The sequence below is a fragment of the Giraffa tippelskirchi genome, chromosome 13 (assembly GCF_054371585.1).
Source record: "Giraffa tippelskirchi isolate mGirTip1 chromosome 13, T2T-mGirTip1v1.2.pri, whole genome shotgun sequence".
Classification (NCBI taxonomy): domain Eukaryota; kingdom Metazoa; phylum Chordata; class Mammalia; order Artiodactyla; family Giraffidae; genus Giraffa; species Giraffa tippelskirchi.
In genome coordinates this window covers 32,712,203-32,728,505 of record NC_137287.1, presented here as the reverse complement: position 1 = coordinate 32,728,505, position 16,303 = coordinate 32,712,203, and the positions used below count along the sequence as shown (strand labels likewise).

At 43.0% G+C, this 16,303-nt stretch overlaps 1 protein-coding gene across 7 annotated transcripts in view; it reads right to left on the bottom strand.

Moving 5' to 3' along the window:
• Nucleotides 1-16,303, bottom strand: part of GRIN2A (glutamate ionotropic receptor NMDA type subunit 2A) — a 450,066-nt gene that overhangs the window by 102,542 nt on the left and 331,221 nt on the right. The gene's annotated exons all lie outside the window — the stretch shown is intronic.

Genomic DNA, 16,303 nt, shown 5'->3' with positions numbered 1-16,303 from the left:
AAGCAAACCCCATGCCCTGGACTCTCCCCAGACTGAGTAAATATGGGGATGGTGACTAAGCACAGATGCTGTTAGAGCTCCCCAGCTGACTGTAATGTCCCCTCAGTGCTCAGGACCACTGATGTCATGAAAACAGCAAAGGGGCTTCCCTGGTGGTCCAGTGGTTAAGAATCTGCGTGCCAGTATGGGAGACATGGATGGGTTCCATCCCTGATCTGGGACAATCCCACATACCATGGAGCAACTAAGCCCGTGCATCACAGCTACTGAGCCTGTGCTGTAGGGCCCGGGAGCTGCAACTACAGAAGCTTGTGCACCTTGGATGCTCAGCAACAAGAAAAGCCACGGCAATGAGAAGCCTGAGCACCACAACTAGAGAGTAGGCCCTACTTGCTGCACCTAGAGAAAAGCCCGCACAACAGTGAAGACCCAGCATGGCCAAAAATAGCCCAAAAGAAAAAAGAAAACCGCAAAGACTTTTCGAGTTAGAGAGGCCTGCACTTAAATCCCCAACGCTTGCTAGTTGCTAGCTGTAAAACCCCAGGTAGGCTCTTAATCACGATGAACATCTGTTTTCTCATCTGTAAATAGACACAATTCCACCTACTTTATAAGGATGTCATGGGAATGAAACAAGGCCTTTTTGAGAAAAGCCTACAGCCCGATGACTGGTAGGTGTTAGGGACTGTGTAAACTCTTCCTGTAAGTATAGAAGAGAGACAGGGAGAGGGAGAGAAATTTAAAAAGTGCTAAGAAAGAGAAAAAGAGGAAAAGGGAGAGGAAGAGGAAGTCCAAGAGCAAAAAGGAGGAAGGTCTGGTGGGAGGATGAGAGCCTCCCTTCAAGCTCAGACTGGGTTCTACTTAAGTTGCAAATCAGGTGAACTTTTATCAATCAGGCACAGAGTGGAGACTTTTGCTGCTTAGCGAACACGGAGACCTGTCAAAACAGAATCGATTGTGTTCCCTCCCTGCAGCAGTTGGCATCTTAGTGAAATCAAATTGAAGGCTGTATGTTTTGAACCTTAATTTTATTTGACAGCTTATTGGCACCCTTCACATACACACGGGTGGAAAGCTGCCCCCAGCTTCACACTTTCTCCCTCCTACTCCTGCTCCCACACGCAACTGCTTGACACCGCAGGTCAGCGGTTTATTTGTAGCGTCAACCTCAAGGAAAAATGCCTCGTCTGAAGAGCTAAGTGCCAAGAGTCCGGGCTTGTCTTTGTTGATGTGACCCTCTCACCTCTTCTCCTGTAATGTAAGTGTCACCAGAAATGAATCTCGGGCCCTTAAAGAGAATTCAGACACACTGGACACCAGGAGAGGTGACGGGGCGTTGGGAGAGAAGGCAATCCGTCTGTTCTCAGAGATGACTTCAGCATCTGGACTGGAAAACGTTTGCTGCTTGTCGAGAAACGTGCCATGCGGCCAATTACAAAACTGCCCAGCTTCATGAATACCTTCCTTTTTAAGTTACGAAAGGCGGTATGGTAATTTGGACAAATAAACACGTTCATCGCCTCATGCTGTGATGTATAACACAGGATGGAGAGAAAGTGGAGCCTATCAAATCTGTCATTCATTCAACACAGATTTATTGAACGCCAGCTAGGTGCTGGCATGTTCCTGAGAACAATGAGGGATAAAACTGAACGCTTCCTGCCTTCCAAGACAACAAAAATAAACACGCAAATAGACGAAGAGATATTCAGGCTCTTCCTTTTGGAATATGTTACATCCATCCCTTTCTTTTCCATCTCTCTTAGAAAACTCAAACATAACCTTTAAGAGACTGGGTAGTTCAGTGGCCAAGACAATGGCTTCTGGAGTCAAATGGAACTAAATGCTGATCCTGGCTTCACCCATTAGCTAAGCAGCCTGAGGAAAGTGGCTTAACCTTTCTGAGCTTTGCTCTTTACCTGTAGAATGTGGATGGACACAGCATATGCTTTCAGAACTATCGTGAGATTTCAAAAACATACATGAAGCACTGAGCATAGAATTTACTTAGCATGTAACATACATGGCAGATACTATTATCATTGTGGTTGTGCAAAGTTAATTCTGACTCTTTGCGACCCTAAGGACTATAGGCTTCTCTGTCCATGGGATTCTCCAGGCAAGAATACTGGAGTGGGTTGTCATGCCCTCCTCCAGGGGACCTTCCTGACCCAGGGTTTGAACCCATGTCTCTTGCATTGGCAGGCAGGTTCTTTACCACTAGCACCACCTGGGAAGTTAGCATGTAAGATATAGCTCAAATAAGACTTAATTTGCAAAGGCATTCCCATGTTCCCTGGTAATATAGAACATTGCTCCCAGCTCCCCCATAGCATTTGATGCTATAATTATAACAATGTCACTTCTGAGCACTTCTATGTACTAAGGAAATGTGCCAATATTACCACTTTGTTTAATCCCCACAAATCCCATATGATAAAGATTATTACTCCAACACCACAGTTCAGGGAACTAAAGCACAGAGAGGTTATGCAACCTGCCCAAACTTGCACAGCTTTTTAAGTGGTGGAACCAGAGCTATACCATGGAATCATCTGAACCCAAAGGCATTTTCCCACTAGTGCTCCTAGTAATTGATCTGCAGTAATCATGTTATTGCTCCAAGATCCTCTCTTCCTTGCAGAGACAACTCCTAAAATCCCAAGGTAACACAAATAGAGGTAAAGCCCGTTGAGTTAGTAGAATCTTCGGTGAGGTCACTGACCACATCACGTACTCTACACCGTGAGAGGCAGGCAAAAGTTTCAGCCCAAGGCTGACTCAGGGAGAGACAGGCTACAAAGCTTTATGAGTCCCCAGAGTGCAGTAACTTCTGAGATCTTCTCTAAGTTCCTCCCTCCCTCCCCAACACATCTAAGTAAGCACCCATGGGTTAGCCAAGGAGGGTGGAAATATGTGGTGGGTGGAAAACTTGATCCGGAGCTAAAGCTGCTGTGTCAACATTGCCCTGGATCCTGAGAGTTTGCACCTCCTTCTTGGAGTCTGATGGGCTCCTGTTCCAAACACCAAAAATCTCAACTCTTAAGATTTTTTTCTACCAGATAGGGGAGAAACAGACATCCTTCACTTTCCCCTTCTATATTCCTATTTACAAAGGACTGTAACTGAGTCTGGGGTCTGTAGACAGTTTTAATAGAGATTCATTTACTCCATAAATGTTTACTGAGTGGCTTCTAGGTGCCAAGCACTGTGCTAGGTGCCAAGGATACTGTAGTGCAAACAGCACAATTTTTACTTGCATTGAATTTTTAGGCTAATTGGGAAGACACACATGAGTCAAATAATCACACAAGAATACATACACTGCAAACTAGGAGGAAATAAATAAAATATGGGTCTAAGATTGGAGAGAGGGAGAAAGAAATCCCAGAAGGCTTCCCCAAGGAGGTGGCACTTAAGCTGAGATTAGAAATCCAAGATGAAAGGATGAAGGGATGGAGGGGGGGCACTCCATACAGGCAGGGGCCAGATGATGTGAAGCCCTGTAGGTCCTGTTAGGGAGTTGAGATTTACCCTGAGAGTTAATCTAGTCTGTTATCTGGAACAGAAAAAGAAATGCAGAAATCATGATGAATATGTGTCCATACATAACCTGCCTAAAAGTGGAAGCTGTTTACTTCCTCCATTCATTTTTTTTCTTTTTTTTATGATGGAAAAATTTTAACTCATACAAAAGTAAAATAGTAGAATGGATCGCCATCTTCCCATTATCTAGCTTCATTCATGACCAACTCATGGCCAATCTTGTCTCATTTATACTCCCAACCACTCCTCCCATATAATACTGAAGGAAATCCCAGACATCATAACATTTCATTCACAAATCCTTAATTTGATCAAAACATCTAATTTACATTTGCCTAACAATATTATGCCTTCACAATCTATATGTTTGTGTCTATGTTTCATTCATTAGATGATGATACCTCAGTCTAGCAGGGATATATATATTGGGTTGGCCAAAAGGTTCATTCTGGTTTCTCCATAAGATGGTACAAAAAACATGAAGAAACGTTTTGGCCAACCCAATATGTTATATATATAAATATATGCATATTAATTGGTTTTTATGTCTACAGCTTCTACCTTAGGGCCTGGCACAAAGAAGGACTTAAGGGATAGTTGTTGATGGAATGAATGAACATACCATACTTGGCAAAGTCTGTAACATTAGATCATAGTAGTTTGTATCAGTTCATCCCAAACTCCTAATTTCTTCCCTTTCCTCTTTGGTAAATTTGTTTCCTATGTCTATGAGTTTATTTCTGCTTTGTAAATAAGTTCATTTGTATCATTTTCTCTTTAGATGGCACATATGAGTGATATGGTGTTTGTCTTTCTCTGATTTACTTCACTTAGTATGATAATATCTAGGTCCAGAGATTAATAAGCACTATTCTTAGCACTTGGGGCTTCCCTGGTGGCTCAGATGGTAAAGAATCTGCCTGCAATGCGGGAGACCTGGGTTCAATCCCTGGGTTGGGAAAATCCCCTGGAGAAGGGAATGGCTACCCATTCCAGTATTCTTACCTGGAGAATTCCATGGACAAATGAGCTGGGTGGGTTACAGTCCATGGGGTCGCAAAGACTCAGACATGACTGAGAGACTAACACTTTCACTTTTTCACTTTTCATTCTTAGCACTGTTTGGCCATCTGATATGAAGAGCTGACTCATTTGAAAAGACCCTGATGCTGAGAAATATTGAGGGCAGGAGGAGAAGGGGACGACAGAGGATGAGATGGTTGGATGGCATCAACGACTCAATGGACATGGGTTTGGGTGGACTCCGGGAGTTGGTGATGGACAGGGAGGCCTAGCGTGCTGCAGTTCATGGGGTCGCAAAGAGTCAGACACGACTGACTGAACTGAACTGAATTCTTATAAACACCATATACACAAGAAAAAGATGTGTGCAGATGATTTTTATCTCTATCATGAATTTTTTTTTGTACTTGAAAACAGTCCCAAATTAACCCAAATAGGTTGTATGGGAGAAGGAAAAAAAAATCTTTACCTTCAAAATAAACTGAATTTTGGTGATAAACTTTTAAATGTTTTTAGCAAATAAACTGAAGTTTTGAGGACAAAGGAAAATAATTAAACTTTAATGGAGAAAAGTGATCTTGTTAAAAGAAATACAGAAAGGGAAAATTAACTTTGCAATGATTTTTTTATCCATTCTTATTAACAAAATTTAAATGCTGTGCTTTTAGAAACCTAATTGCTCTTCAGCTCCTAAAAAAGAGCTGTTTAGTGAAAGGGCAGTGATTACTTATCAAAATGTTCAGCCAAGATTTTCTCGAGAAAAGATAATTTCATCTCCAGAAACTGTCATAAGTTAGTATTCATCCCTTCATATCTAGGTAAATCCATGGAAGTGTCACAGAGGCTGCAAAAGGCTGGAAGAAATGAGGTTAGTAGATATTCGTGACTCTCCTTTCAAAGAGGTGTGACTGATTGTATTGGATCTATTCATGAAATGCTTTTTGTTGTTCAGTCACTAAATCCTGTTCAACTCTTTGTGACCCCATGGACTGCAGCACACTAGGCTTCCCTGTCCGTCACTCTCCCAGAGCTTGCTCAAACTCATGTCCATTGAGTCAGTGATGCTATCCAACCATCTGTTCTGTCACCCCTTCTCCTCCCGCCCTCCATCTTTCCCAGCATCAGGGTCCTTTTCAATGAATCATTTCATTCATTTCCAATGAAATGCTTACAAGAGACAATTAAAATCACCTCACAACTGGTCTCTCCCAAGCCACCCCCTAAAAACGTACACCTAAACACCAAAATCATAGATCTATCTCTACTCAAACCCTTCCATACACATACTGCCCACAGAATCAAATCCAGTCTCCTCTTATGTTAGTGGACCCCACAATATAGATCCCATCAACCCCAATACTCTCTCTCTCTCTTTCTGTCACTTTTTCCATCTCTCTTTTGTACACCCTATACATGGTGGTGATTTAGTCACTAAGTCATGTCCGACTCTTTGCGACCCCATGCACTGTAACCCTCCAGGCTCCTCTGTCCATGGAACTTTTCAGGCAAGAATATTGAGTGGGTTGCCATTTCCTTCTCCAGAGGATCTTCCAGACCCAGGAATTGAACCTGGGTCGCCTACATTGCAGGTGGATTCCTGAATTGCAGGTGGATTCTTTACCAACTGAGCTACCAGGGAAGACCTCACACTCTATACATACTCTCACACTAAAATGTATACATGTACATCTTCAAACACACATACTCTAACACTGACACATACACACACATGTATGTATGTATATATTTGGGTACATTTGACCCTTGATCATCGTGGGGTTTAGGAGCACTGACTGTTCGTGCAGGCAGTGAGGACATGACCCTCCATATCCATGGTTCCTTCATATCTGCAGATTCAACCCCTGGGGATTGTGCAGTACTGCAGTAATTCACTACTGAAAAAATTCATAGAAGCGGATCCACCCAGTTCAAACCCATGTTATTCAAGGGTCAACTATATATATAAAGTGAAGTGTTAGTCACTCAGTCGTGTCTGACTCTTTGTGACCCCATGGAATACAGCCTGCCAGGCTCCTCTGTCCATGGGATTCTCCAGGCAAGAATACTTAGTGGAGTGGGTAGCCATTCCCTTCTTCAGGGGATCTTCCCAACCCAGGGATTGAACCCGGGTCTCCTGCATTGCAGGCAGATTCTTTACCGTCTGAGCCACCAGGGTGTGTATGTATACATACATACATACACACACACATATATATATATATATATACACACACACACATATCATACACTTATACACACACATATCATATACATCTACACATACAGCTACACTCATACCTACTTGAATTCGCTATGCACACATATACAGCTCACCTCCATATACATGTACAATGACACAAACGCACATACCTGACACACACCTCCACTCTGGCACACAACACTAAGCCACAATGACACGTACACTTTTCACTTCTCACCACACACCCCGTGAATGACACCCATGCCCCTTCTTTGCCTGCGCTACCTCTTCTGCCTGAAATCCCTCTCCTTATCATCTCCACTGACTGAAATCCTGTCCATTCTTTCCACATCCAGCTTAAACACCACTGCTCCCCTGCAGCCTAATTCTCCAGCCAGAGTGCATTTTTGAACATTCTTTTTCCCTTGAATTCTCTCGTGTGTTCATTCATAAGCTCAGGACTTGTGCATCCAGGGCTTTGCACTGTGGCAGGCCCTGCAGGAGGCTCTGGGGCTGCAGCTGAGACTAATCCAGATCTGGTTCTTGTCCTCAGACTTTCCTGTCCATTTAGAGAAGAGGAGTTGGAGCACACTGGATCTCATGAGATAACATGAGATATGAATGCAGTAATTGCCAAGCTGGGGTGGGCACAGGATGCCACTGGAGCAGAGTACTTCCTGCTCTGCAAGGAAACCAAAGATGCTCCTACAGGAAGTGACTTCCAGCCATGAGCCAGAGCAAGAGTTGGTGCTTGGCTTGTTCTGGAGTTCCAACTTTGTTCTCAGGGTGAGAGAAGAGTATAGCGAGAAGGAGGTGGGTACTGCAAGAAGACTTTTAACCAGGGGAGGGATAAAATCAGCCTGATGTATTAGGACACTTCTTTTCAATGCAGTGCAGAGAAAGGGGTTGTGCCTAGAAGATTCTGAGTGGAGTGATTGGTCAGGAGGCAGTTAACCTGGAGAAACCTGGTATAGGGCCGTATCGAGGTGGGGGGGGCTGGCATGAACTGTCAGGATCCCAATTTGGTGGAATCAACACAACTTAGAGACCAACTGTATGACTCCTTGGGGGTGGGGAGCAAGGACTCAGTTTGCCCTGAATTATAGAATATCTGGCCTGACCAGACTTTCATACCACCTGACCCACATCAGCTATAGTACAGGGTTCACCACAGGCCGGTTCAATAAATATTTGCTGAACTGAACTCGATTCAGACTGTAGCACAGTATCAATTTTTTACTTAGAATTCAAAGTTAAAAGAGGAAACTTGTCTGTTTACTCAGATCCTCTCCTTGGAGAGAAGACAATAGGGATTGCAAAATTAAAAATCAGAGAATAAATTTATTAAAACCAATGATGAAAGCAGAGTTCACCTTGCCTGGGCTTGACTGGCCCCAGTTAGCTCACTGGGTGATTTCATAACCAGGTGGGGGAAGAAGCCTTAAAGCTAACACTTCACATGTGCAAAAACACCAGAAGACATTTTACTCTGGGTAATAAGCAGTGATTTACTCCCAAGCTGGAGAAAATTCGAGGAATTAACTCTTCAGGAAGATGAATTTAAGGATAAAAACAGAGCAAACAGGAGGCCAATTTCTCTCCACCTGAAATATAAAGTCTTCCAAAGGACATAAGATTAATGTCCGTGAAGGGAATTTAAAATGACTTAATGTCCGTATTTAGCATAAACAGCATCATCGATTACCATCACTCCCATGCAAATCTAACACACAAGTGAGCTGATAGCACAGTTATGCATGAGTAATTCTGTGTCTTCGGCTGCTGCTTGAAACCAAAAGCAGACCTGAATTTGATTGATCTGGAAACTTCACAGCAAAGATGTCTGAGACACGACTGTGACCTGATACTAAGTTGAAATATGCTCTATTTGGAGTAGTTCGCAGTTGAGTCTAGCAGTTTGTTTGTGAATCGATTCAATCTATGGTTCCTTCAAGACAGCAGGAGTCTGTGAAACTAGATGTCACATTGGACTCCAGCTTTCCACTGCACCCTACAGTCAAACCAGCCTCTACAAGGAAACTGCTGAAAAGCAGGTGTGGACCAAACCTACTTTGTCCTCAGTGTCATGGGGCCTCAGATAGCCACCGGCAGAGTGAAACTAAGAACTGCTTTTTAGGTGCCGAAGTAAAGCACCTGCTTCCTTGGAATGCATGGTCTTAAATGCAATTACTAAAGGTTGTCGGATTATGAAACTTTAGCAGGAATAAGAACCTCTCCTTGGGGGCTGATTAAGAATGCAGACTCTATATATACACTACTATGTATAAACCAGAGAACTGATGAGAACCTGCTATACAGTACAGAGAACTCCACTCAAAGCTCTGCGGTGACCTAAATGGGAAGGAGATCCAAAAGTGAGGGAATACATGTGTACGTACAGCTGATTCACTTTGCCGTACAGCAGAAACTAACACAACATTGTAAACCAACTATACTCCAATAAAAATTAATTAAAAACACCAAAATCAAGAACTTACTTATAGCACAGGGAACTCTACTTAATATTCTGTAATAACCTATATGGGAAAAGAATCTGAAAAAGAATATATATACACATATATACAAAACTGAATCACGGTGCTATATACCTGACACTAACACACATGGCAAATCAACCATATTCAATATAAAATAAAAATTTAAATTAAAAAAAAAGAATGCAAACTCCAAGGAGAAGGAGGGAGAAATTAGGAGTATGGGATTAACAGATAAACACCGTTCCATATAAAATAAACAACAAGGATTTACTGTGTAGCCCAGGGAACTGTATTCAATATCCTATAATAATCTATAATGCAAAAGAATCTGAAAATATATATATATATGTATTTGTACCTGAATCACTCTGCTGCATACCTGAAACTAATATAGTATTGTAAATTAATTATACTTCAATTAAAATGAATGAATGAATGAATGAATGCACACTCGTAGATCTCTGGAGTCTCTGTATCAGTAGATGTGGGATGAGGGAGGCCTGGGAACCTAACTTTTTAACCAGGATACCAGGTCATTCTGTTCTAGGTGATGTAAGGACCACATTTTGAGAAGCACCTAAAGGATCATACCTGTGGCTACCGGCAGGATTAAATACAGCATACAGAAAAGAAGAAAGTCTTTCTTCCTGGGTTTCTTATGTCACCAGTAGCAACTGCCAGCAGATCTAAATGAGTTTAATCAGCTATTAGAGGCTTAATTAAATTCCTCTCGGTTGAAATTTCAGAATTGCCTAATTGTTATACAGCTCACATTGGAGCAGTTGATTTTTTTTTCTCCTATAATAACTGTTCTCAGGATAATCTAATATCTTTATGGATAACAGCGTCAGCTCTTAGGACTCAGCACTGAACTGGTAATTCAAAACGTGTTTTGATCACTGTGATTTCCATGAACAACCTGCCGACTTGCTGCTTCCATTCTCCTCCTGACGTTCAGCCAACATGAGAAGAGCTCAGTGCTGGTTAAACCTCAGATTTAAAAGTCTCTGGAACAAGGAGCCTCCATATTCTTCAGAATTCCATTTATTATCTCCAGTTCTCCAAAGCGCCTGCTCCCAGGTTCCTGGGGATGGAGATGAGTTCTATTTCTTTGTTTTACTTTTTAAAAAATTTATGTGTTTTTATTAATTTATTTTAATTGAAGAATAATTACTTTATAATATTGTGGTGGTTTTTGCCATCCATTGACATGAATCAGTAAAATTCATTTATTTTTAATTAGAGGATAATTGCTTTACAATATTGTGTTGGTTTCTATCATACATCAACATGAATCAGCCAGAGGTACACGTATGTCCTCTCTCTCTACAACCTCCCTCCCACCTCCCACCCCGTTCACCCCGCTAGGTTGTCACGGAGCCCCGGGTTGAGCTCCCAGCGTCATACAGCAGATTCACACTGGCTGTCTATCTTACATGTGGTAGTGTATATGTTTCCCAGGCTACTCTCTCAATCCGTCCCTCTCTCTCCTTCCTCCACTGTGTCCATGAGTCTGTTCTCTATGTCTGCGTCTGCACTGCTGCCCTGCAAATAGGTTCATCAGTACAATCTTTCTAGACTCCTGCATGCTTTTAAAAAGTGATGTGTCCTGGTCATTAACTGAACAGTTAATAGTGTTTTCTTTCTCTTCTTTGGCTTCACTTTGGAATGACTTAACATTAGAGATTTGAAAAACCCGCAAAAAATAAAAAGGAGACCTCTCTCACAATTATTAATACTAATTAATTTTTGAGCCCTCTCCTGGGAGTCCTTCATTGTGAAACTTCTGTATCAGCCAGCCCTCCAACGGGCTGTAATAATAATTACTAAATAATTATTAAGTATAATAACTGGTATGTCTTGAGGCACGGTGATCACCCTAACATGGACGTTCTCATTTTACCCTCACAACCCTGTACGGAAAAGGCCATCAAGACCTCCGTTTTACAGACTGGGAAACGGGGAGCTGACGTGACTCACCGAAGATCAAAAAAGCGAGTGAGAGCACATGAAAGCTGAGCTCAGGCCATCTGACTCGAGAGCCTTGGCCATCACCGCCGCCTGACGTTCCCCGGGGTCCATCAGATTTGGTCTGGGAGATGTTAAGGCAAACAAGGGGAAAGAGGGGACCTTCTGTGGATGAAATGGAAAGACCTCACTGCAGGCAGCGATACCCCGGGGAGAAGGGACACCCGAGCTCAGCCTCCCCAGAGGCATGGCCTGTCCCCTTTAGAGAGGGGCAAGGTGTTCTTTTCCCGTGAAATACAGAACGAAAGGAGACAACAGCCAGGGACAATGGTCATGTGGTTTTCTTTCCCGTTTGCCGATTTCCTCAGTGTTCCTGTGACTTGATTCTTCGAAGGACCTTGAGTTCCACCCTGGAACATGCCTCTGACAGCAGCTCCACTGTCTTCTCCCTACTGTGACCTAACGCACTGTATACCACCTAGGTATTTAAAAGAGTCACTCTGTATGACTCTAGGCCTGCAAAAACAGTTGAGAAGGAGATATGAAGGAAAATGGGACAATCGCAGAACATGGAGTTGGGGAAAATAAGCACCCAATATTGGACAAGAACTTGGCCTAAAGATCAGTCTTCTATTATAGCAGCCGTGATAACCACGAATATCGTTTGACACTTTTGCAAAGACAATTTAGAAACACGGAAAAGGTTTTTCTTTTGACCTTCTAATGTACTTCTGGGTAAATTTCAAAGATCAGTGTAGATTCTACTTGTAAGACAAATGAAATGCCATTTGCAATCTGGCAGAGTAAATAGGTCTTCTTTGAATATTTACTTGAAGGATATTTAGCAGCACTTGGTTCCCTTGGCAGAGTCGCCATTAAGAGTTAAGAGGTGTTAGAAAGTGGAAAGTGTTAGTTACTCAACCGTGTCCGACTCTTTGCGACCCATGGACTGTAGCCCGCCAGTCTCCTCTGTCCATGGGATTTTCCAGGCAAGAATACTGGAGTCAGTTGCCATTTTCTCCTCCAGGGGATCTTCCTGACCCAGGGATTGAACTGGGGTCTCCTGCACTGCAGGCAGAGTCTTTATCATCTGAGCCACGAGGGAAGCCCAGGAGCTGTTAGGAGCCCTTCAAAACTGGACTGATAGCTTAGAGGGCCCTCCATTCCTTGGGATTCGCAAGTCATTCTCACCAGCCTGAAAATCATGACTAGGCTGGATATGAATACAGACATGACTTCTCCTCTTACTCTTGGACAACTTTTTTTTCCCCATGAAAACCTTGCAAAGTGGTAAAAAAAAAAAAAAAAGAAAGAAAAAATGGGGGGCTGAGTGTGTAACAGCTTCTAAAAGAAGATAAAGTGAAAGTTTCTCAGTAGTGCCCAACTCTTTGCAACCCCCTAGGCTGTAGCCAGCCAGGCTCCTCTGTCCATGGGATTCTTCAGGCAAGAATAGTGGAGTGGCTTACCATTTCCTTCTCCAGGGAATCTTCCCAACCCAGGGACTGAACTTGGGTCTCCTGCACTGCAGGTAGATTCTTTACCGCTGAGCCACCAGGGAAGCCCAAAAAGGAGATAAGTTCCAGGTAATTAAATTGCAGACTGAGGAAGCAAGAGACCTTAATGCATCAAACCTGACTTAAGGGATAAGACAGGCCAAAGGCTCATGGTTTTCCTCACTCAGCATTATGTAAAGAAGCGAATTCCATTTGGATCTCAGTCTGAACATTCAAAGTTAACCTCATTGACGGCGTCTGCAGAGTTTTAAAATAAGGTTATAAGACCTGGGGGGTATTGATCAGTGACAAAGCATTTTATCCCCTCGCCGGTGAAAAGTTCTTGGCTTGTAAAAATTGAAGGGTTGAGAACACTTGGTGTCAGGTCCCTGACGGGCATTTGTTCTTTCACATCTGGGGCAAGATAACAAATTTAAGTCTTTGAGATGAACATCTTCCTCCTTCTAAATGAAAGGGCAAGCCAGGGGTTGGTGCCTGAGGCCCTGCTGGTTATTACAAAGATGCTAACGAAAGCCATCCCTGTGATGAAATGCACACAGATGAAAATTTCAATTCACCTTAAATAAGATGGTATTTTCACAATCATTTTTCTTAGTGCAGCTCTGGCCCCTAACTACTTTGCTCCAGACTTGTCTAAGCCGTAAAGTATTCCAGAGAGAGGATCCTTTGAAATACTAAAGCCAACAGAAGATTTAATGGTGAGGAAACAGTAATAAGCTTAACCACGGCTTTGCCCACTGTTAAAAACATGATTATTAGAAGGTGGTGAGGGAGATGAGGATCCCCTTGGGATGGACCAGATAAGACTCACCCTATTCAGTAAACTGAGCTTCAGTAGCCCTCCACTGTCAATCCCATTTCATCCAAACCAGTTATCCCCATCTTGGACGCTAATTAACAATGTCAGAATCCTGTAGATTTACTTGGATAAAATGAGAGTGTCGGTGACCATCCAGGGAGCTAATGGGCGTTCTTTATCGAATCCCACTGGCAAACTCATAGTTCAAAAGAATCCTAGACTTGAAGTCAGAAGACTCAAATTCAAGTTCAATGATGATACTTCTGAGCTGTGTCATCCTAATGAAATAAACTTTTCGAATTCACACACATTGTAGCCAAAGGTAGAAGCCCAAGTTGCCTGATGATTCTGAGTGCTCACAACCAACATGCAAAGCTGTTCTCTAGGCTTTCGGTCAGTTAAGGTTGGATGACATTGATTTGTTGGTTAATTCACTCGATAAATGTTTATTGAGAGCTTACTATATACCACACACTGCACTGTCTTAGCACTGGTGATACAGCAGTAAGTGGACTCTGAGCTGGTGGTCGGCAAACTCAGACCCAAGGGTCAGTAGTTTTTGTACAGCCTGTGAGCTAAGGATGTATCTTATATTTTTAAATGGTCGAAAACAATGGAAAGAATAATATTCTGTGACATGTGAAAATGATACAAGATCTGAATTTCCATGTCCATAAAGTCTGATTGGAGCACGGCCAAGTTCATTTTTCCTATATGCTGTTTATGGTTGCTTTCCCACTAAAACAGCCGAATTTGAGTTCTTGCCATACATACCGCATGGCCCGCCAAGCCTAAAATATTTACTAGCTGTGTTTTGCATAAAGTGTTTACCAAGCCCTGATCTAAGTCTCCATCCGTAAGTGACCTGCCTACTAATAGGGAAAATACAATACAATACAATGCTCTCAGAATTAGTTATAAACTAAAAGAGAAATGACAGGTACTGAGAAAGAAAAGGTGAAACAAACACAGCAGGGAGGTCGGAAATGGAAGGGCAGATCTGAAGAGAGAAGGGAAACACTGCGAAAGGAGCAGCAATTGAGAGAAACTGAAGAGCTGGCAGAGGAGATGGAAAATCAGCATGGAGAGACAAGACTTGTTGGTTGAATGAAGAGTGTGGACAAAAGCATAGCAAGGGAGCTTAAGGGACATGTTTGTGGACTAGGAAGCTGCCTCAAGGGGATGAAACACACAGTGTACAAAGGGGATGAGAGAGGAAGAGGAATAAAAGGATACAGTGGGACAAGATTATAGAAGCCCCCTGGATACTGGGCTGAAATCGCTACATGCAAACTGCAATCTGGTTGCTTTTGAGTTCAAAATGGCAGTTGGCCTTGGGAATCCCTTGATGACTTAGCACCGGAGATAATACTGGTGATTACACATGTGTGGCTGGTGTTTATCGCTTTCCACATCTTTTGGCATTGTCCTATTTTCAAATGATTGTACCATTTGCTTCATAAATATGTTCTTATTTGCCAGACGATCTGGATAAAATTCGAGGTCAGTTTATTGACCTCCGTCAGCCACCTCCAGTCCATTTCAGCCACTCATTCCCACAAGGGGAAATTCACTTAGAAATGCTTGACTTCGATGATCCTCAATTTAGATAAACCCACAGCACTCTCAGGCTGCTGTTCTCATGTCTCTTTTCCAGCATCACTTGGCCATGGTCCCAGGGTCCTCTCTTTTCTGTCAATTGATCCACTCACTCAAGCCTTCTCCTCCCCATTCCAAGGCAGACCGCTTCATCTACCACATCAATAGAAGTTCTGCCACTTCCACAGCTATCATGCCCCACTTTGCCTTCCTGTCACACCTGCCCAGCACCACCTTTTGCCAACTCAGTCAATCTGGCCACTTCCCCCTCTGTAAATCACTCTGTAAACCAAAATATAGAGGCAGAGAACATCACATAACCTCAGAGACCCTTTGGAATGTAAGGATTCCCTCTCTGAACAGCAGTTCTTTTCCCTTTTCCTGACTGGCTATCTTCCATTCCCTGGGAACTATTTCAAACCTTCACACTTGCCCACGAGGGACCGCAACTCTGCCAGCTCCATCCTCACTCCCAGCTGATGAATCTCCCTCTGATTTCATAGTCTATGGATGACCCATAAACCCCACAAGCTTACCTGTCTCTGCACACCTGTCATCCTATGCCTCTCCTTCACTGATGACAGGGAACGCTTTCCTACTAATCCCATCAGCTGTGACCTGGACACACTCCTGCACCAATCTCTCCACTGAAACAGGCCTCACCAAGGTTGCCAGTGACTCATCATGAAAGCCAACAGGTGCATCCACTTGATGTTGAAAGTCACTCCCATTGTCCTTGAGTCCCCTGCCCCAGACAGTCACGATCCTCCTTTCTGGGTGAGTTCCCACCTCTTTGACTTCCCCAGCTCTGCCAAAATACAAGCCCCTCTTTCTCTGCACACATTTCACACTCCCTGCCCCTCCCTCCTGCCCTCAGACCTCATGTTCAGGCATCCATTACTCACTCTTCAGTTATCATCTCTATGTTGACCTTTCTCAGACATGGCTGTCTTTCACCAGCTCCTCTTCACAGCCTCCAGGAAAGCTCAAACTCTATTAATAGAGTCAGAGCAGAACTCATCATCTTACCTTCAGTGATTTTTATTTTTTTTTAAGTACAATATTTTCCCCCATGTGCCAAATATGAATTCTTGAAATCTCAACCCTGGAAACAGTCCTTAATTCACCCCCTCCCTCCACCTCCATTTATGTTAAA